This window comes from Carettochelys insculpta, chromosome 1, assembly GCF_033958435.1.
Source record: "Carettochelys insculpta isolate YL-2023 chromosome 1, ASM3395843v1, whole genome shotgun sequence".
Taxonomy (NCBI): domain Eukaryota; kingdom Metazoa; phylum Chordata; order Testudines; family Carettochelyidae; genus Carettochelys; species Carettochelys insculpta.
The window spans coordinates 339973626-339987865 of NC_134137.1; the positions used below are offsets into that span (position 1 = coordinate 339973626).

At 41.7% G+C, this 14240-nt stretch overlaps 1 protein-coding gene across 1 annotated transcript in view; it reads right to left on the reverse strand.

The window, feature by feature from the left end:
- GRM8 (glutamate metabotropic receptor 8) overlaps nucleotides 1–14240 on the reverse strand; it is a 531151-nt gene that overhangs the window by 346585 nt on the left and 170326 nt on the right. The gene's annotated exons all lie outside the window — the stretch shown is intronic.

The following is a 14240-nucleotide window of genomic DNA, read 5'->3' on the forward strand; positions in this document are numbered from 1 at the left end:
TTATCAACATGTCGATACATTTTTCATGTTTTTATTAATCTGCTCTTTTATACCCATTGATTTTTACATTAACAAAGTCCTGGTCAATATCAGCAACACCCTTGTGATTTTTTCAGAGCATCCACTTTTCTCTTCTTAATACACTAACAAAACATATTGATTTTTAAAATACTTAGAGCGTATACCTTTACTTTGAAGACAGAGTCATCACACACATTTGGATGCCACAAGCCGTATCAATGTCTGGGTTTGGACGGATGGATGTACGGAATTCACATTTAGCCTTTGCATTTTAGATGGGAAGCAGTTTTGCCAAATATCCAAGTCATTACAGTAACTCAGTGCATCTGGAAATATTGGATTTGGATGTGAATGACTCCCTGCTGAGGCTGCGAGGCTTCCTACCTTGGATCCTGCTGAATCAGCATTATCTCAAATGACAATGCTTATCAGAGTCAGAAATGTTTCTACACATGCTGATCCACCAGGGCAGGGAACTGAAACCCAAGGGGCACAGTAAGAGATCTTTAAATAGTATTCAGTTACTAGCTTTATTAATTAAAATGGAAAACATATCTAGAAGGAGGGTTTAGCTCAGTGGTAAGGCAAGGTGGGGGAAGAGGGAATCACTAAGGATAGGAGTATCTTACTGTACTACAGCCTTATTTGCTTCAGTGATGGTATAAAATTGGAATGTTCCATAATTAACAAATTCCGCTTTGAAATAATGAGGTTTCTTTTTCTCTCAAGGTTTATGACTTACATAGTTTCCTTTCTTTTCTGTACAGCAGCTCAATTGGCTGCAAATACTATGGAGAATCACTAAATATAGGACAGTATGGAAATATGAACACATTTGTCAGCACTGTATTAGAACAGGGCTGCACAGCAGAAAAATTCCCACAATGTTCACAGATACTGATTTCAGCACCTTTCTTAAGGTGAGAGCTCCCACGTCGATTTTATAAAGTGAGGCTTCAACAATTTGGTTGAGGGTTTCCTGTCCACCACCCTAGAAAATGCTTATCAAAACCCTGTTCCTGAAGGTTACTTCAGTTCCTCATCTTATCTTTTCATAAATTAACTTAATTTCAAACTAGGGAAGCCTGACTCTCTCTGGACTGAAGTGCTGCCAGCAGAGCTACATATAGCATTTCAGATTAAAGTGAGCCACAGCTCACGGAGTGAATTACCCCAGCCTAGATTTTCCATCCAATACCCACAGCAAGGAAACAATTGCAAACTTCCACATTTTGTCTGCAACGTGAAGTCAATGCCCATGACATTAGGATGTTATTTATGTAGCGAGGGACGTCAAAAGCAGTATGTCACGTCAGCAGAAAATTCAGAAACTGTGCAAAAGGAAAAAAAAAACTTTCACAGACTATTTTCAGCCTTCACAGGAAATTGCTGTGAAAGCGTATGAGAGAGATCACAAATACAGCAGCTTGCAACCTACCAATCCTGAGGCAATAATGGAATAGTGCTATTTAATGAACAGCCTTTCAACCTTGAGCTGCACAACAGTTTAACAGAACAGAAGAGGGTCTCAGAATCTCTATTATACCTCAACCAATGGGTATGACTAATGAGATTACTCCATCACTGAATTTTTCTATACTTTTTCCCTTAAGTGGCTCATGATATTTCCTTAAATCCTGTCTTGCACCCAGAGCAAAAGTGACAAACTTTTCCCTTTCCAACTTGCTCCTGTTGACCTAATTTCATTAGTTTCATTCCTTACAGATAAGAGAAACAACAGTCTTTTTTCCAAGAAGACCAACTACTGTGATGGAGGAGTAAGGAACTGACAGATTTAGGTAAAGCTGATCTAGATGACAGTAAGCAGTGTTGCCATCAAGAAGCAGATAATGAGAGTATAACTGAGAAAAAGGGACCACTCAGCTTTCGATCACTGTCTCAGATCCAGTCCTGATTTGTAGTGTCTGAAAGCAATTGCCATTTGATGACTGTGTAAAATGAGTTGGTATTCCAATTTAGGGCTTCTTGAACACATCACTCCATGCAAAACCCCCACCATCACTATTATTAATTATATTTATGGCTGTGTCTAGGGGTCAACCAAGAACAGACCCTATTGTGTTAGCCATCATACAAACACAGGATAAGGGACAATTCATACTCCAAAGAGCTTGCAGTTTAAATAAACAATACAGACAGAGGCCATGTTTACACTAGCCAAAAACTTCGAAATGGCCATGCAAATGGCCATTTTGAAGTTTACTAATGAAGCACTGAAATACATATTCAGCACCTCATTAGCATGTGGAAGGCCACGGCACTTTGAAATTGATGCAGCTCGCCACCGCGCTGCTCATCCAGACAAGGCTCCTTTTCGAAAGGACCCCACCTACTTCGAAGTCTCCTTATTCCTATCTGCTCATAGGAATAAGGGGACTTCGAAGTAGGCGGGGTCCTTTTGAAAAAGAGACCTGTCTGGACGAGCCGCGTGGCGGCGAGCCACGTCAATTTCAAAGTGCCGTGGCCTCCTGCTTGCTAATGAAGCGCTGAATATGTATTTCAGCACTTCATTAGTAAACTTCGAAATGGTCATTTGCATGGTCATTTTGAAGTTTTTGGCTAGTGTAAACATAGCCATAGGGTGAGATAGAATGCAAGCAGGGTGAATGATAGGATGATGGCAAATGTCTTGAACAGTTCAATAATTATGTGTTTGGCTGGGGTAGCTTTAGTCAGGAAGGGATTGACTAAGTGGGAAGAGAAGCAACTGTAAGGGACCAAAGTGGAAGAATATTGTACGCACTGATCTAGGGGTGGAAGCAGAGTCCCCTTACGATGTTAAAACAAAAAAGCAGTGCAGTAGCATTTTAAAGACTAGCAAAATAATTTATTAGGTGGTGAGCTTTCATGCGACAAAGCTCACCACCTAATAAATTATTTTGTTAGTAGTTAAAGTGCTACTGGACTGCCTTTTTGTTTTGACAGAATATAGACCAGCACAGCTGTCTCTCTGTTCCCTTATGATGTTGTGACCCAGGGAGAGTAGCCTAGCTGCCCTGTGCATGTGAACAATGCCTGATAGGTAACTTAAGCAGCACATGAACAGATAAGGGAAAAATCCAGCCTACTAATTGAACAGTTATATAGTCATGACTCAACAAGTTAGGGAACCTATAAAAACCACACTGCTCAGCAGCAAATTGGACTTCTCCGTTGGACAAGGTGCCGGTGCCAAGCAACTTCCTTGGGGCTGTATGTAGTCATTCCAGGGTCCCCAACTGCTGAAGGGGCCTAAGATCAATGCTTCTTGCCATATAGACTTGGGAAATTTACATTGGGCTGCTGAGTGCTGATTGCCTGAAATAAATGTTTTTCAACTAGCCTTAGCATCGGGTGCTTTCTTTTCACTCATGAACCTCGATCCTGTTTCCTGTCCTGTTTTGGACATTATAGCATCCTTGCTAGTTTTCTCACTGGGCAGAATAACTGCCAAATGGGTATAAATAGCCATGGCTCGTCAACATGGCCCTGCAGTTCTGTCTACAGGGGCATGAACTGCGACATGCACCACAGTGCTGTGCCTCATGTAGACTGAAGTGAAAACTTAAAAGTAGCTCATTCACATGAATAGGACTATATTAATGTGAGCTAGGTACCTTTCAGTTCCCACCAGCAGCGTCCATATAGCACACACAGCAATTCGCTCCCCTGCATCACCCCTGCACGCAGTGTAAACATAGCCTGAAATCCTACTTTCTTCTCTAGAAAGGGCGTCTCCAAGGTGGGGGAGTTTACTCTATTATGGCCCTTACTCTGTTAAGGCCCAAGCTGTACTGCTCATACCAATACGACAGAATTGTAGCTTCTAGAAACATTTTCTCAGCACCATTCCCAATATTCCATGCAGCTTTAAAAACAAACAAAATGAGGTCTGGGAGAAAAATTATTTTTAATTTAGGTGATTTTCTCTGGAATATATTGTTAAAATAATTGACAGTATAAATACAACCTGCGATGTCTGCTAAAAAGTGAAGGAAATGTGACGCGATAACTAGTTCTGCTCCAAAAGAAACTGAATTGAAATGACTCAGTGGTGCTAAGGGAGCTATAAGAATATTCTCAAAATCTTCCAGATAGAGAAAATTCAAAATTTCTTTCACTTATAATTTACCATATTCTAAGTTTTTTTTTATTTTGATTTTTTATATCTAACTTTAAAAGAGGATTATTACTTCATATCTACTTATACACATATAATCGAGTGTCGACTGCGGTTTTTCAGCATTCATTTATTTCTCTGTTGTAGTAACAGACCACATTATGATGTTCTTGACTTCGGTGCACCTACACAGATTTATACCAGTAAAATGTGGGAAAAAATCAGCCCATTGTAAGGTGTTTTTGATCATCTGCATTACCAGCCAGACTTCTGAAAGACAGAAACTGAAGTTTTCACTTCCACTGACTTCCCCAAAAATGAAATGGCCCTTATAAGATCGATTTTAGCAAGCACTTTCCCTACCGGTTTCATTTGTTTGTTTTACTTTTAAGTCAATAATTGTCTTGTTTCTAATTAGACATACTTAAAAAGTGTGTATATCTCTACTTATCCACAAAAATGAGTAACATAAGGGAAATTAACGCAGTCACAAAGATCTTATATGCACATTTATGTCAAGGTGGCAAGAACAGTGTCATGTTCAACCTGTGGGATAGAAAATGGATTATTCTATTATCTGATGTATTATTTGAATTCCATCACTTGCATGTTCCTGGTTTAATTCTCTGAATGCCTTTTAGTCAAAAGCACGCACCAAGGAATTAATACCTCTATAAGGAGGAGAAAAGATAAATCATGTGCTACAACTGACACTAAATTCATCTTTTTCTTCTGCATTCAGTTTGATCCGCTCTGGTAATCTTCTTCATACTTTTAGCTAAGAGCTTTGTTATCAAAAAAACATGAAATAAACAAAGTAAGAAGAAACTTTCTATATTTCATGCCCGTAGATATGAGGCTACTGTACTGAAGTAACTTTCTACGCCAGGAATATTTTATCTTGCACTGTCTCTACTAACATGGGAAGGCTGCCTTTTTCATTCCCTGTAGAGGAAACACTCCTATAAAATACACCTTAACATAATACTTTTGATTGTTTTATACTTTGTTTCTTGCAACTTTTTCCCTTTTTACTAATATCAACTTTCATCCCCACTGAAATGAGTCATCTTTATATTTCCATCCTACCTTCTTCTGTTTTTGATTCTATTTGATTCTATTCTTTTAGTCCTCCAACTTATGCTTAACTTCTGCCATCTTAAAAACTCTGCTTTGTCATGGGGGAATTCTCATTCTGTTTTCAGACTGGACATAATCTGGAAAATGTTACAAAGTTTATGAAAGATTGGGGCTACTAATTTTCTTCTGTGAAGATTGCTCAGGGCCATTTCATCTGCTTTACAACTGCAAAGAACATAGCAAAAGTGTTCTGCTGATGTCTGCAAGGTATAAGAGCAGTAAAAGTCAAATAGTGTCCTTTGAATTTTCACCAGTCTAATTCACAGACTCATAGAATACTAGCACTGGGAGGAACCTCAAGAGATCGTCAAGCCTGGTCCCCTGCACTCAGAGCAGGTCCAAACACTCATGGCAGGATCAAATTATATGCCCATATATATGCGCCTGGGGCCTATGGTTTAACCCATACCTTTACCAATGTATTTACTTAAATATTTGGGGATGACATTTATTCCTGTGCAGAGAATTAGTGCAAAGTCTAGGTACAATCAAGCCCCACTTAAGTTATCAAAACAGTGCCTATGTGGAGCATTGGGTTTGTGCTGTGTCTCTGCTCAGTGGCTTATGTCATCCTTGTGTGTCAACAAATTCATTGCCAATGGTGTGCAATGTCTTCCCACTAATATATGCAGGGGTAATGCAGGATTGTTTTTAAAAGGACATGCTCAGAATACGACAGCATTCCTGTTTTGATTTATCTAAGCATCTGTACAATAATACGTTGTACAGAGTAGGTTATGAGGAATGCTCTTTATTTGAAAACATATTCAATGTTGACAGAACTTTAGCTCCACAAAAGAACTAAATATGTATCTTACCTAATTGGTGGGAATTGGAACAGGCATTGTCTGTACAGCATTTTTTCAAATACCACATCGACATTCTTAGCTTAACTGAGTAACTGGTATACCTTTGAAAAATATTTTTCTATCACCGTTATATGATAGATTTGACCAAAAGCTAAATAATTTGCTTGCTCATATTCTTAACCCAGTCAAGAGCAACTGAGAGAAATCAATTCACACCTATTCCAGTTTTCCTCCGGTGTTTTGTTTTGTTTTGTTTTGTTTTGTTTGAAATGGCACCACAAAAAGCTGTTCATTTGATTCACTTTGGACCTGATGTTAGGGTTCAATTGAAGTTTAATGGAATTATTTCTTTGAATAAACAAACTGAATGTACGTAAGAGTTGCAGAATTTACCTTTCAGACTTTAATTAGGGATGAGGTAAAACAGGAACACCAGATCTTAGTGGCATCAAAGTTTGGAAAGCTCAGAAACACATCCTTGGATCTGAATCCACTTTGTCTATGAATTGAGGATCTGATCCAAAAGAAATAGAACTTAAACCTGAATGATAGATGTACGTTAGGCATCAAATTCCAACCCCAAAAGCTATTAATTAGTTTAATATATGAAACCTAATACATAAGCCAGCCCCACTTTTTTAGTGAATTTTGAGGGAATTTACTTTAAAAAAAAAAACAAAGTTTTCCCAAACATTACTAAGGAATTCAGGGTGCGGTATAACTACATAGAATTTAGAAAAATTTAGCAGGAAGGGATATAACCATCTAGTAGCAAGTTAATGGAGAAATACCAACAGACATTATTCTAGATGGTCTAAACATGGAGTAATTGGTTAACATTCAAAGAAATGTCAGGAAATATTTCATAACACAGGGAGATAATACAATGTGGAATGGTCTCCTGAGAGAATTACCAGAAGCAGCATGTCTTGAGCTGTTGGACACTGCATGAAATAAAGGAGACTTGAAATGGGTGAGAAATGGACATGATCCTGTAAAAGTATTCAAGTGATCTTGACTTAGTCTCCATTTGTGTAATGCAAATACTTCCCCTTTGTCATATACGTAGTGAGTATATTGAAAATGCACCCAAAAGTGTTGTTCAGGCAAAGATGTACAAGAAGTTATGGAGACCATATTTGTTTTAAGTTTTCCAGCTCTAATTTGTCAGATATTGTTTCTTAAAAGGGAAATGTGTGTCTGTATGTGCAGGCAAATGCTGAAAAGACTGTTTTCAGAAATACCTGGTACATGAGTAATCAAAAATAATCTGCTGGACCATAGTAGTGGCTACTACGTTCTACAAAATGGCACAACTTGCGTTCTCAAACATTTTTTTATGGTTCTTTCAAGGAAAAATGTTAAAGTAACAGTAGACCATAAATCCCCACTGAAACTGAGAATTGTGAATCTTGGGAGGTAAAAACAGCTATGCGGCAGATGTTCAAATGGTAAAAATTAAATGGTAAAAGCCTCTATTATGTGGCAGCAGCTTGTTGTGCGCTGAAATCATATACCATACAGTGCATTTTCTTTTCCTCTTTACCTTCCCATCTGTCTCTTAAATTCATCATTGGGTATTGAGCATTCTTGCCTTTTAGAAATTTCCCGTGTCATTATGAATTTTATTCAACATCCAGAAGCCTACAGAGTTATGCCTATTAAAAATAAACATTTACTTGCATTATTGCTATTGGAATATCAAATCCTGAGGGGCTTGTCAAGCTTGTGGAAGCTTGAAAAACTGTGTGACGGGTGGATGGGGTGGTGGTGTTGAAACAACTAAGATCCCATGCAGTGGAGCCTTCACTCTTTTGTACACAATGGAGATATATGCAGCTTGCCATAAAGCAGGAAAAAAATTTAGACATGAGATTGTGGAAGGGGTCATGGCCCATGGGTTCTTTCATGCAGAGACCAATGCCAACAAAAGTGCAGCCAGCCATGCCCCGTATTCCCCCCCATACCCTGTAGTAGTTAGTTGCGTGAGTATAATGTACAGGTTATGAGGTGAGGATTTTATCCATTTCAGCACACACACCCCAGTTACCACAGAGGAAAAAAAACCTATAAATTGGACTTAGTACAGAGGCTCAGAATGCATACACTCTTGTATTCTTTGACTCTTTCCTTCCCCACCTTTGTCTCTTTTTTACCCCCACCACCACCACGTCAGTTCAACTTTTGTTCGTTTCCTTACTTAAACATTCCTCTTTAATTCAAAGTCAAGTTCATTCCACAAAACCCACACCCAAAACCCACTGTTTCCAGCTGGGAGATGCTTAAAACCCAGAATATGTCATTGTTGCAAAATAAAAAAGGGATAAAAGAATCGAGTTGGAACTGCTGTCTTCTCTTGCAGTCCCATCTCCTTTTTCCTACAATGCTGTGTTCTCCTTTTCTTCTCATCCAGGATTATCCAAAGTACCAACCCCATGTCATAGAGAGAAGACAGCTAAAAAGTGTTGAAAATAACTGCTGGAAAAAGACAGTTGATATAAATACTGAATATTACAGTATAATCCCCTAGTTTTTCAAGACTATTGTTCATTAATCTGCCTCTTTTGTGAGATTTTACAGTTATACTATTTGCTATAACCTAAATAATTGAAACAATTGCCTTACTTGGTGTGTTTAATACATAAATGCTGCAGCAATATGTAGCACTCATGGGCACTGGAAGTAGGGGAGTGGGGGTGCTGCAGCAACCTCACATTTTTCATCCAGCTTCCCTGCACCCCAAGGGACCAGCCACACTGTTGACCCACCAGCAGCTTTGTTAGCCTCAGATCCTGGCCTCTGGATGGCCTCTGTGGGGTCCCACCAGGCCTCTATGGTCCAACTGGCCCCACTGGCTTCCCCAGCCCTCAGGGTTCCATTGCCCAATGACCTCACACCCATGGAACCCACAGTCCACCAGCCATGATGGTCACCTACCATAGAAGTTCTGTTCCCTCCAGGGGTCCAACTGCTGGCTCTGGGCTCAGTTGCTGGCCTCATCCTGAGGCTCAGCAGTTGCTCCCTAGCACGGCTCCTCTGTGAGTGGTGAGGAGCTAGAGTTGCTAACTTTCCCACATCATATGGACTGGATGCCATTATCATGAAAGGTGTCTGGTCTGGGAGAAATGGCAACCATTGGAGGGGCATAAAACAGGTTAAAGCAGCAGTTCAACTCAGGACCCCCATCTTAAAAATTGTTCCAGCACCACTGAAAGTAAGAGGAGTCCCACCCCTTGGGCAAACTAGATACCAGCAGCACATCAGCAATTTTATTTGACATGCGTCCAGGAAACAGAGAAAGTGGCCTCTGTTCAACTTTTTGTCTTCAGTCTGGAGATCTCCTGCTTCCTAATTCCCATACAAAGGTACTTGAATGGCTTAAAACTAATAAAACATCATGACATCCACTTGAAATGTCAAACTTTTAAATCTGGAATGAAAAAAACTACAAGGTCTGTGCTTCGATTGTATAGTGACCTACCCCCGGCTCCCCAGTGTAAATGCAGCTAGGTTGATAGGATGCTTCCATCAATCTAGACAGAGTGATTTAAGGGTATGGTGTTCCTAGAGTGACCAAAACCACATTCCATTGGTGCAGACTTTCTTCCATGAGGGTATGCCAGCATAGCTACTGTTCCCTAACTCTGCCAGTACAGTATCTGGACAGTAGAAATACTCCATGCACAATAGTCCCCCGAGTTATGCAACGGTTGCGTTCTCACACGCCCCCGTGTAACCTGAATTTCGTATAAGCTGGGGGAGGGTGGCTTTTTTCCCTGGCAGAAAGCACGTTCTGCAGCCAGGGAAACAGCAGGAGCCCCTGGAGCTCCTTTTGAAAAGTAAGTCCTGGGACTGGGGAGGGGTGGCAGTTGGGGAGGGTTAAGCCTGGTGGTGGATTGGGACTGTTGGAGGCGGCAGAGGGGCTAAGCCTGGGGTGGGTTAGGGCTGGGGGGGGGGTTGGAGGAGCTGCACAGTGGGGGCCTGGGGGGTGAGCCAGGACTGCAGAGGGTTGAACCAGGGCAGGGGGTGTTTGAACCAGGACTGCACGGGGTGGGGGGAGGTTGAACTGGAGTCACATGTGGTGGGGGGTTGAGCTGGGGTGGGGAGTGTTGAACTTGAGCCACGTGTGAGGGGGTGTTTGAACCAAGGCCATGCAGGGCTTGAAGAATTAAGCAGGGCTGGGAGGATTAAGCAGGGCTGGGGGCAGGAGTAGGATTTTGAGTTGCACTTAACTTGTGTTAATACCAGACAAGCGCAACTCAAAATTGTGCATTTCGAGGGATTAGTATATCAAATTTCAAGATTATAACTGAGTGGGAATGTAGACTATATTGCAATTAAGTTAGTGACCTGCTATAAACATCTGTCTGGTATTTGACACACCATTTGATCAAGATGCACTTAATTAGGAAATCTGCTTAACTCAGGATGTCTCTCAGCAAACAATTTAAGATCAATGATACTTATTGGCAATGACTGCTTCTTAATGGGGACAGTAACCCAGCTTAATTGGGACACGTTTGAATGATTTAGTATTGCTGATGTCTGTGTATGCATATGCATCTTGTGTTTCTTTTATGTGCTCTGCTACATACAGAAAGCACATGGAATGTTTCACCATTATCTCCTCCGTGCTGGTAAGTGTGTGTGATAAGAACAAAAATAGAGGGGTTAACCCAGCTGAATGAACAGTTAGAAACAAAGATAGACATGCATCAGTCATGCAGGTTGAACTGATCTGGGGGAGACTGAAAAACCTACGTTAGTTTTGAACTGACAGGCAGCATCACAGCTTGAAGACTGATATGTGAAAGAAGCACTATGCAACCATCCTGGAAGTGTGTTGTGTAAACCATGTTCTGACAATTACTGGGTTATGTTTTCTGGTTTTTTATTTTAATTAATAACCAGGAAGGGACACTTGTATATAGTTTCTACTATTGCAAATATCCTTTTGCAGAGGTTCTCAAACTGTGTTTGGGACCCCAAAGTGGGTTGCAACCCCCTTTTGATGGGGTTTCCAGAGCCCAAATTAGTCTGGCAGGAAAGCAGGGCTGAGATCTGAACCCTGACAGTTGGAGCCAACACTGAAGCACAAGGCACACTGCCCAGAGCCAAAATCAATGCCTGAAGCCTAAAGACCTGGGTGACAGGACCCAGGCTTTAGGCCCCCTGCCTGCGGCTGAAGCCCTTGGACTTTGACTTTGGCCCTTTTCATCCATGGTCCTGGGGTTTAAGTTTTGGCTTTGGCCTCTCCATCTGGGTAGACATGATTTGTGGGGGCTCAGGCTTTACCACACCCCATCCCAGTAGTCATAGAGGAGTCCTCCAAGGGAGGCTAGAGAGTCAGCTGAAGGAAGCGGTCAATCACGGAATAGGAAGGCCCTATAAGAAGAGCTGAAGCACAAAAGCCAGCTCAGTATGGTGGAAGTCCTTCAGAGGAGAGGACCTAGAGGACTGGTTGAGCCGAAGTAGTACCTCAGAGAGTTCACTGTGGACAGATGTTGAGAAACTACAGTGCAACTGATAAATTTTGATGGACTGATGGTAGAACCCTAATCTGAGGGTGAGGACTCTGCCTCCTGGAGGGGAAGCTCTGGAGGCAGCACTCCCTGCTCACGTGGGGAATGAGCGGTGGTGTGACTTTAGTGAGGGCCCTGCAATGGGTTCCTGTCAAATGGCCACCCGGGAGGGGATTTTTGCTGTGTACCTACATGACATGGCCTGTGGCTGAGTGGTCCAAGATACTGCCAACCTTCATCAGCAGTGCACATTTGCCAGAAAGGAGAGTGCAACTCCATTACTGGACCCCATTACAGACTAAATGGCCTATTGAGACCAGGTGGAATTCTTTGGAATTACCATCCTACCATTTGTAGTGTGGATGCTCCCTAGTTTTGTTGACAAAAAGCCTCTTCTGTGAACACAACTGTGCAGTGCAGATACAGTTTCCGAAGACAGGCTACTGGGCTAGATGGACCTTTGGTCTGACCCAGAATGGCCATTCTTATGTTGTATATTTGACCCTTAGGAATCTATGGCACTTCTAGCTAAATATGCTACCTACAGGCCGTGTCTACACTAGCCAAAAACTTCGAAATGGCCATGCAAATGACCATTTCGAAGTTCACTAATGAAGCGCTGAAATACATATTCAGCACCTCATTAGCATGTGGGCGGCCGCGGCACTTCGAAATTGACGCGCCTCGCCGCCCCGCGGCTCGTCCAGACGGGGCTCCTTTTCGAAAGGACCCCGGCTACTTCAAAATCTCCTTATTCCTATGAGCAGATCTTCACAGATCTGCACAGATCTGCTCATAGGAATAAGAGGACTTTGAAGTAGCCGGGGTCCTTTCGAAAAGGAGCCCCGTCTGGACGAGCCGCGTGGCGACGAGCCGCGTCAATTTCGAAGTGCTGCGGCTGCCTGCATGCTAATGAGGTGCTGAATATGTATTTCAGCGCTTCATTAGTGAACTTCGAAATGGCCATTTGCATGGCCATTTCGAAGTTTTTGGCTAGTGTAGACCTAGCCACAGTGTCCTTTCTTTGATTTCTAGAAGGAAGAAAATGCCATGACTGAACTTAATCAACTGATATTATCTGGAGGAGAAAGTCTTTCCCATCACCTTCATGTCATCATCTGAAGCCCTAAAGCACAATGGTTGTGCTCCATTATCATGGTGAACTAACCCAGGGTCTTGGTTTAACTGCTTATGCTGTAGTAATTCACACATCCATCTGGCTCCTATTAAAATATTTGATTCTATTTACACAGGGAAGTGAATTCCACCCATTAATTATGTTGTGTAAAGTATCTTTTCTAAGTTTGTCTGTGCTAAATTTGCTACAAATCAATGACAAAGAATGTCCACCAGTATAAGACTGAATGAAAAAGAATAAGTAATCAGTCTTTACTAAGTTCTTAAACTATTTTTATCATGTCACCTTTTATTACCCTTTCAAAACTAAATGACCTAAATCTTTTCAGTCTGTCCTCCTATATAAACCTGACCTGAAATTTAACCATCATTCTTGGCCTCTGAACTTTCTGAAGTGCCCTTTGTGCAATGAGAAGGCTTTATTTTCATTTTCAGTAAGGCTGACAACGCTGTCTTTAGATATAAATGTAGTCTATACTCTACCTACCATAGAGTCATTTTGGCTATGTACTCACTATGCAGCTAACCAGGGTGATCAGAACCCAGGTCTGAACACTAGGGGAAACTAGCATGGGTGTGGGCATGCCTCAGCAAATCCCTTCCTACCTTACCATGTCTTCACTGTTTCTGCACTCAGCTGTGGATGTCTGAGTGCATATTCTATGGCTCTGGCTGCTAAAACGCTCAAGGGTTAGAGCCAACTGCGACAGTCATGGAAAAACGTGTCTGTCCCTTAAGGGGAATTGTGAGAAAACCATTGGAGGACTGCCAACATTCAAGTGATTTAGTTTATATCTTTACAGCTAAAGTGGGCATGTTGCAGCCCGAATTAAACTGGAGCATGGGCTCTAATCTATAAGCCTAGCTAGTAATCTAGCCTGGGTTTAAAGCACCTCCCAAACTGAGACAGAGGTTTTGGGAGGGCAGGTAAGCTTGGACTAAAACTTGGGTAAGAGCCTGGTTTAACGGTGCACTGAAGGCATTTCCAGCACAAAGTAAAAGAGGCTTTAGTCTAAATGAGACTCATCTGCACTGTCTCACTTGCTCGGGCAGCATGAGACTCGGGGCAAGAAGCCTTGCTCTGACTCTGAGAGGGGGATTCTAGAACTGGCCATTTTGAGAGTCAAAACACCAACCTCTCCCTTCCCTGCAGCCTGTGGATTCTGGAGCAGTTCCAGCTCCAGCAGGTATTGCCAGTGGCAACTGGCAGCATCCCCTGCTATATTCTGCAATGTCCAACCATCAGTATCTCTGGACAAATACTAAAAATGTTATTCACAAATGTTTTATGGAAAACATTTCTTAAACCCCCTACATGCTCATAAATATTCATCAATTACTCAGACAGCTCTTTAAACCAGGCAAGCCATGATACAAATGTGTCCAATTGTTTAATGACTATCTCAATATTTTTTCAAATAATTTTACAGTGCGACAATTTTTATGCAACCAGCTCTACTGCTGGAGCATCCCATTCTCACCAGCCATGCC